General features: G+C 43.5%; 1 protein-coding gene across 1 annotated transcript in view; it reads right to left on the bottom strand.

The window, feature by feature from the left end:
* Positions 1 to 12,987, bottom strand: part of LOC120047341 (eukaryotic translation initiation factor 3 subunit A-like) — a 33,160-nt gene that overhangs the window by 19,758 nt on the left and 415 nt on the right. The window lies entirely within an intron of this gene.

Below are 12,987 nucleotides of genomic sequence, written 5' to 3'. Positions count from 1 at the left end.
CAGTATGCTACAGTACTGTTCCACTCCTCATTCTGCTACCGAAGGCCCTACAGCATCAGTATGTTACAGTACTGTTCCACTCCTCGTTCTGCTACTGAAGGCCCTACAGCATCAGTATGCTACAGTACTGTTCCACTCCTCATTCTGCTACTGAAGGCCCTACAGCATCAGTATGCTACAGTACTGTTCCACTCCTCATTCTGCTACTGAAGGCCCTACAGCATCAGTATGCTACAGTACTGTTCCACTCCTCATTCTGCTACTGAAGGCCCTACAGCATCAGTATGCTACAGTACTGTTCCACTCCTCATTCTGCTACTGAAGACCCTACAGCATCAGTATGCTACAGTACTGTTCCACTCCTCATTCTGCTACTGAAGGCCCTACAGCATCAGTATGCTACAGTACTGTTCCACTCCTCATTCTGCTACTGAAGGCCCTACAGCATCAGTATGCTACAGTACTGTTCCAATCCTCATTCTGATACCGAAGGCCCTACAGCATCAGTATGTTACAGTACTGTTCCACTCCTCATTCTGCTACTGAAGGCCCTACAGCATCAGTATGCTACAGTACTGTTCCACTCCTCATTCTGCTACTGAAGACCCTACAGCATCAGTATGCTACAGTACTGTTCCACTCCTCATTCTGCTACTGAAGGCCCTACAGCATCAGTATGCTACAATACTGTTCCAATCCTCATTCTGATACCGAAGGCCCTACAGCATCAGTATGTTACAGTACTGTTCCACTCCTCATTCTGCTACTGAAGGCCCTACAGCATCAGTATGCTACAGTACTGTTCCACTCCTCATTCTGCTACTGAAGGCCCTACAGCATCAGTATATTACAGTACTGTTCCACTCCTCATTCTGCTACTGAACGCCCTACAGCATCAGTATGCTACAGTACTGTTCCACTCCTCATTCTGCTACTGAAGGCCCTACAGCATCAGTATGCTACAGTACTGTTCCACTCCTCATTCTGCTACTGAAGGCCCTACAGCATCAGTATGCTACAGTACTGTTCCACTCCTCATTCTGCTACTGAAGGCCCTACAGCATCAGTATGTTACAGTACTGTTCCACTCCTCATTCTGCTACTGAAAAACCCTACAGCATCAGTATGCTACAGTACTGTTCCACTCCTCATTCTGCTACTGAAAAACCCTACAGCATCAGTATGCTACAGTACTGTTCCACTCCTCATTCTGCTACTGAAGACCCTACAGCATCAGTATGCTACAGTACTGTTCCACTCCTCATTCTGCTACTGAAGACCCTACAGCATCAGTATGCTACAGTACTGTTCCACTCCTCATTCTGCTACTGAAGGCCCTACAGCAACAGTATGCTACAGTACTGTTCCACTCCTCATTCTGCTACTGAAGACCCTACAGCATCAGTATGCTACAGTACTGTTCCACTCCTCATTCTGCTACTGAAGGCCCTACAGCATCAGTATGCTACAGTACTGTTCCACTCCTCATTCTGCTACTGAAGACCCTACAGCATCAGTATGCTACAGTACTGTTCCACTCCTCATTCTGCTACTGAAAAACCCTACAGCATCAGTATGCTACAGTACTGTTCCACTCCTCATTCTGCTACTGAAAAACCCTACAGCATCAGTATGCTACAGTACTGTTCCACTCCTCATTCTGCTACTGAAGACCCTACAGCATCAGTATGCTACAGTACTGTTCCACTCCTCATTCTGCTACTGAAGACCCTACAGCATCAGTATGCTACAGTACTGTTCCACTCCTCATTCTGCTACTGAAGGCCCTACAGCAACAGTATGCTACAGTACTGTTCCACTCCTCATTCTGCTACTGAAGACCCTACAGCATCAGTATGCTACAGTACTGTTCCACTCCTCATTCTGCTACTGAAGGCCCTACAGCATCAGTATGCTACAGTACTGTTCCACTCCTCATTCTGCTACTGAAGACCCTACAGCATCAGTATGCTACAGTACTGTTCCACTCCTCATTCTGCTACTGAAGGCCCTACAGTATCAGTATGCTACAGTACTGTTCCACTCCTCATTCTGCTACTGAAGGCCCTACAGCATCAGTATGCTACAGTACTGTTCCACTCCTCATTCTGTTACTGAAGGCCCTACAGCATCAGTATGCTACAGTACTGTTCCACTCCTCATTCTGCTACTGAAGACCCTACAGCATCAGTATGCTACAGTACTGTTCCACTCCTCATTCTGCTACTGAAGGCCCTACAGTATCAGTATGCTACAGTACTGTTCCACTCCTCATTCTGTTACTGAAGGCCCTACAGCATCAGTATGCTACAGTACTGTTCCACTCCTCATTCTGCTACCGAAGACCCTACAGCATCAGTATGCTACAGTACTGTTCCACTCCTCATTCTGTTACTGAAGGCCCTACAGCATCAGTATGCTACAGTACTGTTCCACTCCTCATTCTGCTACTGAAGACCCTACAGCATCAGTATGTTACAGTACTGTTCCACTCCTCATTCTGCTACTGAAGGCCCTACAGCATCAGTATGTTACAGTACTGTTCCACTCCTCATTCTGCTACTGAAGACCCTACAGCATCAGTATGCTACAGTACTGTTCCACTCCTCACTCTGCTACTGAAGACCCTACAGCATAAGTATGCTACAGTACTGTTCCACTCCTCATTCTGCTACTGAAGACCCTACAGCATCAGTATGCTAGAGTACTGTTCCACTCCTCATTCTGCTACTGAAGGCCCTACAGCATCAGTATGCTACAGTACTGTTCCACTCCTCATTCTGCTACTGAAGGCCCTACAGCATCAGTATGCTACAGTACTGTTCCACTCCTCATTCTGCTACTGAAGACCCTACAGCATCAGTATGCTACAGTACTGTTCCACTCCTCATTCTGCTACTGAAGGCCTTACAGCATCAGTATGCTACAGTACTGTTCCACTCCTCATTCTGCTACTGAAGGCCTTACAGCATCAGTATGCTACAGTACTGTTCCACTCCTCATTCTGCTACTGAAGGCCCTACAGCATCAGTATGTTACAGTACTGTTCCACTCCTCATTCTGCTACTGAAGGCCCTACAGCATCAGTATGCTACAGTACTGTTCCATTCCTCCTTCTGCTACTGAAGGCCCTACAGCATCAGTATGCTACAGTACTGTTCCATTCCTCATTCTGCTACTGAAGGCCCTACAGCATCAGTATGTTACAGTACTGTTCCACTCCTCATTCTGCTACTGAAGGCCCTACAGCATCAGTATGCTACAGTACTGTTCCATTCCTCATTCTGCTACTGAAGGCCCTACAGTATCAGTATGCTACAGTACTGTTCCACTCCTCATTCTGCTACTGAAGGCCCTACAGCATCAGTATGCTACAGTACTGTTCCATTCCTCATTCTGCTACTGAAGGCCCTACAGTATCAGTATGCTACAGTACTGTTCCACTCCTCATTCTGCTACTGAAGACCCTACAGCATCAGTATGCTACAGTACTGTTCCACTCCTCATTCTGCTACTGAAGGCCCTACAGCATCAGTATGCTACAGTACTGTTCCACTCCTCATTCTGTTACTGAAGGCCCTACAGCATCAGTATGTTACAGTACTGTTCCACTCCTCATTCTGCTACTGAAGGCCCTACAGCATCAGTATGCTACAGTACTGTTCCACTCCTCATTCTGCTACTGAAGACCCTACAGCATCAGTATGCTACAGTACTGTTCCACTCCTCATTCTGCTACTGAAGACCCTACAGCATCAGTATGCTACAGTACTGTTCCACTCCTCATTCTGCTACTGAAGGCCCTACAGCATCAGTATGCTACAGTACTGTTCCACTCCTCATTCTGCTACTGAAGACCCTACAGCATCAGTATGTTACAGTACTGTTCCACTCCTCATTCTGCTACTGAAGGCCCTACAGCATCAGTATGCTACAGTACTGTTCCATTCCTCATTCTGCTACTGAAGGCCCTACAGCATCAGTATGCTACAGTACTGTTCCATTCCTCATTCTGCTACTGAAGGCCCTACAGCATCAGTATGTTACAGTACTGTTCCACTCCTCATTCTGCTACTGAAGGCCCTACAGCATCAGTATGCTACAGTACTGTTCCATTCCTCATTCTGCTACTGAAGGCCCTACAGCATCAGTATGCTACAGTACTGTTCCACTCCTCATTCTGCTACTGAAGGCCCTACAGCATCAGTATGTTACAGTACTGTTCCACTCCTCATTCTGCTACTGAAGACCCTACAGCATCAGTATGCTACAGTACTGTTCCACTCCTCATTCTGCTACTGAAGACCCTACAGCATAACTATGCTACAGTACTGTTCCACTCCTCATTCTGCTACTGAAGACCCTACAGCATCAGTATGTTACAGTACTGTTCCACTCCTCATTCTGCTACTGAAGACCCTACAGCATAACTATGCTACAGTACTGTTCCACTCCTCATTCTGCTACTGAAGACCCTACAGCATCAGTATGCTACAGTACTGTTCCACTCCTCATTCTGCTACTGAAGACCCTACAGCATCAGTATGCTACAGTACTGTTCCACTCCTCATTCTGCTACTGAAGGCCCTACAGCATCAGTATGCTACAGTACTGTTCCACTCCTCATTCTGCTACTGAAGACCCTACAGCATCAGTATACTACAGTACTGTTCCACTCCTCATTCTGCTACTGAAGACCCTACAGCATCAGTATGCTACAGTACTGTTCCACTCCTCATTCTGCTACTGAAGACCCTACAGCATCAGTATGCTACAGTACTGTTCCACTCCTCATTCTGCTACTGAAGGCCCTACAGCATCAGTATGCTACAGTACTGTTCCACTCCTCTTTCTGCTACTGAAGACCCTACAGCATCAGTATGCTACAGTACTGTTCCACTCCTCATTCTGCTACTGAAGGCCCTACAGCATCAGTATGCTACAGTACTGTTCCACTCCTCATTCTGCTACTGAAGGCCCTACAGCATCAGTGTGCTACAGTACTGTTCCACTCCTCATTCTGCTACTGAAGACCCTACAGCATCAGTATGCTACAGTACTGTTCCACTCCTCATTCTGCTACTGAAGGCCCTACAGCATCAGTGTGCTACAGTACTGTTCCACTCCTCATTCTGCTACTGAAGACCCTACAGCATCAGTATGCTACAGTACTGTTCCACTCCTCATTCTGCTACTGAAGGCCCTACAGCATCAGTATGCTACAGTACTGTTCCACTCCTCATTCTGCTACTGAAGGCCCTACAGCATCAGTATGCTACAGTACATTTTTTACATTTACATTTTAGTCATTTAGCAGACACTCTTATCCAGAGCGACTTACAGTAGAGTGCATACATTTTATTACATTTTTTACATACTGAGACAAGGATATCCCTACCGGCCAAACCCTCCCTAACCCGGACGACGCTATGCCAATTGTGCGTCGCCCCACGGACCTCCCGGTTGCGGCCGGCTGCGACAGAGCCTGGGCGCGAACCCAGCCCAGCCTGGGCGCGAACCCAGAGACTCTGGTGGCGCAGCTAGCACTGCGATGCAGTGCCCTAGACCACTGCGCCACCCGGGAGGCCGGGTACTGTTCCATTCCTCATTCTGCTACTGAAGGCCCTACAGCATCAGTATGCTACAGTACTGTTCCATTCCTCATTCTGCTACTGAAGACCCTACAGCATCAGTATGCTACAGTACTGTTCCACTCCTCATTCTGCTACTGAAGGCCCTACAGCATCAGTATGTTACAGTACTGTTCCACTCCTCATTCTGCTACTGAAGACCCTACAGCATCACTATGCTACAGTACTGTTCCACTCCTCATTCTGCTACTGAAGACCCTACAGCATCAGTATGCTACAGTACTGTTCCACTCCTCATTCTGCTACTGAAGACCCTACAGCATCACTATGCTACAGTACTGTTCCACTCCTCATTCTGCTACTGAAGACCCTACAGCATCAGTATGCTACAGTACTGTTCCACTCCTCATTCTGCTACTGAAGACCCTACAGCATCAGTATGCTACAGTACTGTTCCACTCCTCATTCTGCTACTGAAGGCCCTACAGCATCAGTATGCTACAGTACTGTTCCACTCCTCTTTCTGCTACTGAAGACCCTACAGCATCAGTATGCTACAGTACTGTTCCACTCCTCATTCTGCTACTGAAGACCCTACAGCATCAGTATGCTACAGTACTGTTCCACTCCTCATTCTGCTACTGAAGACCCTACAGCATCAGTATGCTACAGTACTGTTCCACTCCTCATTCTGCTACTGAAGACCCTACAGCATCAGTATGCTACAGTACTGTTCCACTCCTCATTCTGCTACTGAAGGCCCTACAGCATCAGTATGCTACAGTACTGTTCCATTCCTCATTCTGCTACTGAAGGCCCTACAGCATCAGTATGCTACAGTACTGTTCCACTCCTCATTCTGCTACTGAAGACCCTACAGCATCAGTATGCTACAGTACTGTTCCACTCCTCATTCTGCTGCTTAAACTCCTCATTTACATCCTCTGTTTTTACATGCACAGGAAGTGTGTGTGTGTGTGTACATGAAGTGTACACTCCTGTGAGTGCATTCAGTTCTTCATTAGTAGTATAGTGTGTGTTGCTAGCATTGTGGCTACCCTGGCTTCTGACTGGCTGACGCATGCTTTGGCAGAGACAGGGGTTACTATGGCTCGGGCCATTGTAGAATTAGAATTAGTAGAACAGACATTCCCAAAGGAGCAGTGGATTGGCCTACACCAGGAGCCATATCAGGTGCAGGAAGGCCCAGTATTTATTTAATGTTCGATTAATTGATGCCAACCACATAATCTATTTTATTGTGCCTTTCTCAAAGGTTATTGGATGGTGGATTTTAGAGAGCTAGTCCATTCTAGTCATTGTGATTCTATGTCTGGCCAGGAAGTGCAGGAGGCACCTCCACTCAGGCTGAAATTACTGGAGCAGAAACCAACTGACTGAAAATACTGGACAGGATTCTAAAAAGGCACAATAAACTGCATACATGCATTAGTATGTTTCTTGAAAGCCTAGAAAAAAGTATCCTGTCTACTTTCAAAAGTATGTTCTTCTATTAAATTGGACTTTAGGCTACTTCCAATACGGGTTATTATTGTCATTGTGTCTGACACCATCTTCAATCATGCCACTTCTGTCAGATCACAGCATGACACACTTCAGTCCCCCATGTCTCTTCTCTGTCCCACAGTCATTTAGGTCTTCTAATTAAGCTCTTCCCATGAGAGGCCTGTTGAACGTCGCCTAGGGCCAACGGAGCATTGTGGAGCATATCGCGGAATGACTTAAATATAGATATTAGCCTAGCTAAATATAGAGCCAATGAGATAGACTCCAAGACAGAGAGAGCGAACAGTGCCCTGGTGAATCAATCAAACATGCACACGCATTCTGAAGGAGCGCCACTGTCTCAACTGTGGAGCATTTAAAGAGGCAGTGGCGACCCGTCATTCAGGGCAGAGCTAAAAATATACAAATAACACACATATACATGTATTTTTTTTGCATTAATGTCAGTTTGCAAACAATCATTGAGTTAATAAATCCGCATACAGTCTCTTTTTTGCTTTCTTGAGCAAGGCAGCTCCAAAATGCAGGTGTCTCATGGGGACACTAAGTCACCGCAAAATCTACGGGTAGAGCTTAAATTCAAGCCACTTGGGTGCCCATCCAAGAAGGCTCAAGGTCTTTGGCCACAGATAAAATGTTGTCAGATCACATGTCTACCGAAGCTTTGATTGGACTGATCATGTCAACATCATACTTTCAATGTCCTAGCTAACAGTCAAAATCAGGAACCAAGTCAACAATCTACTGGCAAATCCTTTCAATACTTGTCATATGAAGAGAAATTATACATAAAATGTATCGTTGCTCATCGGTAATTGGACATAAACATTACACAACAAGTTGGAAATTTAAAATTCAACAATGAGTGGTTTGGAAGGAATCAGTGGCTAATTACAAACATTGCAAAGCAATCACTAGCCTGCTATTCAGTGGAGGTGGTGTGTAGTCCAAGTCTGGGTTTGAGGGTCTCTTTTCCAAGCTTAAAAGTATAAACATTCAAACACCATGGGCCATAAAAGGGTGAATACATTAGCCATGCTGTCAACTCAGACTTCTACAGCATTCAAAACAACTGGAAACACTGAACTGGGAAATCTCAGACTTCACTGAGTTCCAGACAACTGGGAAATCTCAGACTTCAGTGAGTTTCAGACAACTGGGAACATGTGTAAAAAAAAAAAAATGTAAAAAAGAAAAAGAAAAAAGAAGCTCAGACTGGGAAAATACGTTTTGAACGGTCATCCAACTCTAAATAACAAGTCGGGACTTGGGCCTCTTTCTAGAGCTCACCTTGTTTTTCCCCCACTGAGTTCCCAGCTGTCTAGAAAGCACCATAAATCCAGAGAATGCCAGACTTTGATGACAAAGTTTGATGACAGAAATTGCCCACAAAGGACCGCTGCGCCACCTTCCTGTTCAAGTGAGCACAACACAAGGTGAGTCCGAAAATGTATTGTATGCTGCTGCATAAATGTAATATTGCAGGGAGATATGTATACTATAGCTAAGAAAGTAATATGTTGTGTAGTAAGCCATGTGCCTCACCCTAATAATTTGGTCCCTTTCCCCCTCATAATTAAAAATATATATATATATATATATTTTACCTTCATTTAACTAGGCAAGTCAGTTAAGAACAAATTCGTATTTTCAATGACGGCCTAGGAACAGTGGGTTAACTGCCTTGTTCAGGAGCAGAACAATTTTTTTTACCTTGTCAGCTCGGGGATTTGAACTAGCAACCTTTCGGTTACTGGTCCAACGCTCTAACCACTAGGCTACCTGCCGCCCTGTTCTGTACTGTTCTGACTTGGTGGTGTACATGTAGCCTATAGCCATGTTTTAGAGAAACGTAATCATCAAATATTGTAAGAGCTTTCATTGTCTGCATATATGCCCCCTTTATTTTTATTATGGTTTTCTACCTGTACACCAAGTCAGAACCAGAGGAACAGCCCATGTTCTGAATTCTGTCGCTGTACATTTCAAAACTGTTTAACAAAGTTATATTGACTATGTCCATCCTAGCTCACTCATTATTGTCTTAATCGAAATTATGGAATGCTTCTTATCTGCTCGTTGTCCCATTATGACATAGTTAGTACATCTCAATTGTCAGTAGAAACCACATTTGTTTTAAAACTTCTTAGGGAAGTTTTAAAACTGGTATGTCATTTAACACCTAAATGACATACCAAAATCTATAATCCTCTAGCCCAGGCCCTGAAGCAAGGATATGCATATTATTGGTACCATTTGAAAGGAAACACTTTGAAGTTTGTGGAAATGTGAATTGAATGTAGGAGAATATAAACACAATAGATCTGGTAGAAGAAAATACAAAGGAAAAAACAACCGGTCTTCTACCACCATCTTTGAAATGGAAGAGAAAGGTCACAGTTGTAGCCATCACTGGTTGTAATTCTGATGGTGTCCACAAGATGGCAGTAGTGTATATGCAAAGTTTCAGATGGATAACTTGAAGTATGAGTGAACTACAAGACTTTTAGTGTGAAGTCCCCAGGTACATTTGGGCAAATCATGAAGGAGACATTCGCATTCATATAACATTTTTCAGCAAGAATATCGTCAAATCTGTATACTTTAGCTTTCCAAGTTTTAGTAGCCATATTATAAGTTCAACATTTGCAAAACCCGTTTTCATAACTGAATACCCTTATAATTTTTGTCCAAAATGAAAAGGGATGCTGTCGTACAAGGTTAGTAGCTACATTTTACAACATATACATGGTAAAGCCCAGCTCATTGGCTATCTAGCTGGCCTTGTTTTACCCCGATTGGTGCATATTTGACAAAGATACAGTAGTTCAAGTGATGACCGCCTGCGTCATCGGCGTGCCATTAAGGCATCGCACTCTGACCAAATATGGTGTCCGATAGGATATACTACACCCCTAACGTCATAGTGAAGTCTTGTTACCTACTAGGATCTCTGAGGAATACATATGAATGTGATTTGACTCGTTCTAACAACGTTTAGGGTGAGATTTTCACAGATTCCTTTCATGGCAAATTGAACGAGTGGAAATACAAAAATGATCGTGCATGCTATAGGGACCTTTTTAGGATATGAAAAAATATTTTATCTAACAAAACGAAACTTCATATTATCTCTGGGCCCTTTAGATGATAAATCAGAGCAAGATTTCAGAACTTAAGTACACATTTCACCTTCAGAGGTGAATTTATCAAACCTATCGCGGTGAAAAAAGTGAGCTCTTAGGAGCTCTCAAACAATAGCATGCCATTTTTTCGCAGTAATAGCTACTGTAAATTGGACAATGCAGTTATATTAACAAGAATTTAAGCTTTCAGTCGATATAAGACACTTATTCTGTTTACTTCTGGCCCTTCTTTGGACACTGTTAACTAACCTCTCCTTCCGTGGCCTCAAACTGCAAGTAAAACTAAATGCATGCTCTTCAACCGATCGCTGCCCACAACTGCCCGCCCGTCCAGCATCACTACTCTGGACAGTCCTGACTTAGAATATGTGGACAACTACAAATACCTAGGTGTCTGGTTAGACTGTAAACTCTCCTTCCAGACTCACATTAAGCATATCCAATCCAAAATTATATCTAGAATCGGCTTCCTATTTCGCAAAAAGCATCCTTCACTCATGCTGCCAAACATACCCTCGTAAAACTGACTATCCTACCGATCCTTGACTTCAGCGATGTCATTTACAAAATAGCCTCCAACACTCTACTCAGCAAATTGGATGCAGTCTATCACAGTGCCATCCATTTTGTCACCAAAGCCCCATATACTACCCACCACTGCGACCTGTATGCTCTCGTTGGCTGGCCCTCGCTTCATATTCGTCGCCAAACCCACTGGCTCAAGGTCATCTAAAAGTCTGCTAGGTGAAGCCCCACCTTATCTCAGCTCACTGGTCACCATAGCAGCACCCACCCGTAGCACGCGCTCCAGCAGTTATATTTCACTGGTCACCCCCAAAGCCAATTCCTCCTTTGGCCACCTTTCCTTCCACTTCTCTGCTGCCAATGACTAGAACGAAATGCTTTTTTTTTTTTTTTAATCACTGAAGCTGGAGACTCATATCTCCCTCACTAACTTTAAGCACCAGCTGTCAGAGCAGCTCACAGATCACTGCACCAGTACATAGCCCATCTGTAAATAGGCCATCCAGCTACCTCAGCCCCATACTGTTATTTCGTTTATTTTGCTCCTTTGCACCCCAGTATGTCTACTTGCACACTCATCTTCTGCACATCTATCACTCCAGTGTTTAATTGCTATATTGTAATTATTTTGCCACTATGGCCGATTTATTGTCTTACCTCCCTTATCCTACCTCATTTGCACACACTGTATATAGACTTTTTCTATTGTATTATTGACTGTATGTTTGTTTATTCCATGTGTAACTGTGTTGTTGTTTGTGTCACACTGCTTTGCTTTATCTTGGCCAGGTCACAGTTGTAAATGAGAACTTGTTCTCAACTGGCCTACCTGGTGAAATAAAGGTGAAATATATACCGACATTTGTTGTTTCTCTAAAATCTGCGTTCTTGACATAATGCGCTGCATGATTTACAACTGTCCTGTTGACGGGGCGCTGATCCTTAAGTCAGACAAATCAGCTATGTTTTATAAAAGACAGTAAATGAGTCTGAATGAACTGTCGCTGCCAGACAAGACTCCGCTGATAGCCAGGTGTAGCAGTGGTAAGGATTCATTCCATGGTGCCAATAAGAAAGCACCGTTTGTCACCACTATAGTGCAATTAATGTATTGTTGATATCTATCTATATATATATATATATATATATATTGCCCCACCAAGATTTACATGTTAAAATAGCCACTGTAAATAGTACATGTTCTCTAAACTTATAGTAAGTAGCCTAGAATTATATTTATATAAAATAAATCTAGCTTGTTTAAAGAAAAAAATGTGGTGTCAATGAAAGATACCCTCATTCTTCCGTACTCGCTCTCTGAAGTGGATCATGTCTAGAAGGGATACAGCTTTTGTCAAATTGAAGTCAAAAGTTGCATTTTAGGTAACTCAAACCTTTTCCTGATCTTAACCTAGTTCACCTAACCTGTTACTTTCATTCGCCTAACCTGCTGCATAATTTATCTTAAACCTGCTACGAAAAGTCAATTTTGACTAAAGCTGTATCCCTTCTAGACAAAACCTCTGAAGTGGTGTATTAATTTGGCAGCCATGGAGCTCTCGACAGAGTAGCGAACTTCTGAGACACACACTCTTGACCCATCAACTTCACAAATTAACAAACGCTTCGGCGCCAGTGGTAGTACACTTGGCCTATACACGCGTCCACTGCAAACTGCACTTTTTCCTCTTTATATTTGCTTAAAATAGGCCTGGGTAATAGAGAACGATGTGCTTTGAAACGAGTTTCTCTTTAATCTGAAATGACATATTTTTGCAGTCACATGCTTCTTCCGTCTGTGTGCCAACAGCCTATTATATATCTTTATCTGTGTCTCCGCGAAAGAAAATTACCAAAAATGGTCACAACGCTACACTGCTGGCCTTGTGTAGTCGATGCTAGGCTGTAAAATGTTTAAACAAGTGTTCATCCTAAACCTGGCAATGAATCATCGCTCTCTGACACCTAATTTGCATGTTAGCCATCTCAGTGTCGACAAAGAAGGTGTGTATTCAAATGTCAACAACTGTCACACCTCATCTCCACTGACGAACCAAGAAAAAAAAAAATCATAATCACAATATAGAACTAATTAATACTGAAACTTTCCTACATCCGTTATAAAACATGTACTATTCAATTAAAGATAACAGGTTTAATCTGTCAACCTATGAAAAACTTTAATCCCTTCCACCGAA

Source organism: Salvelinus namaycush, chromosome 5 (assembly GCF_016432855.1).
Source record: "Salvelinus namaycush isolate Seneca chromosome 5, SaNama_1.0, whole genome shotgun sequence".
NCBI classification, from domain to species: domain Eukaryota; kingdom Metazoa; phylum Chordata; class Actinopteri; order Salmoniformes; family Salmonidae; genus Salvelinus; species Salvelinus namaycush.
Note: the sequence above shows the minus strand (reverse complement) of the source record. Positions and strands in the feature narration are given on the sequence as shown.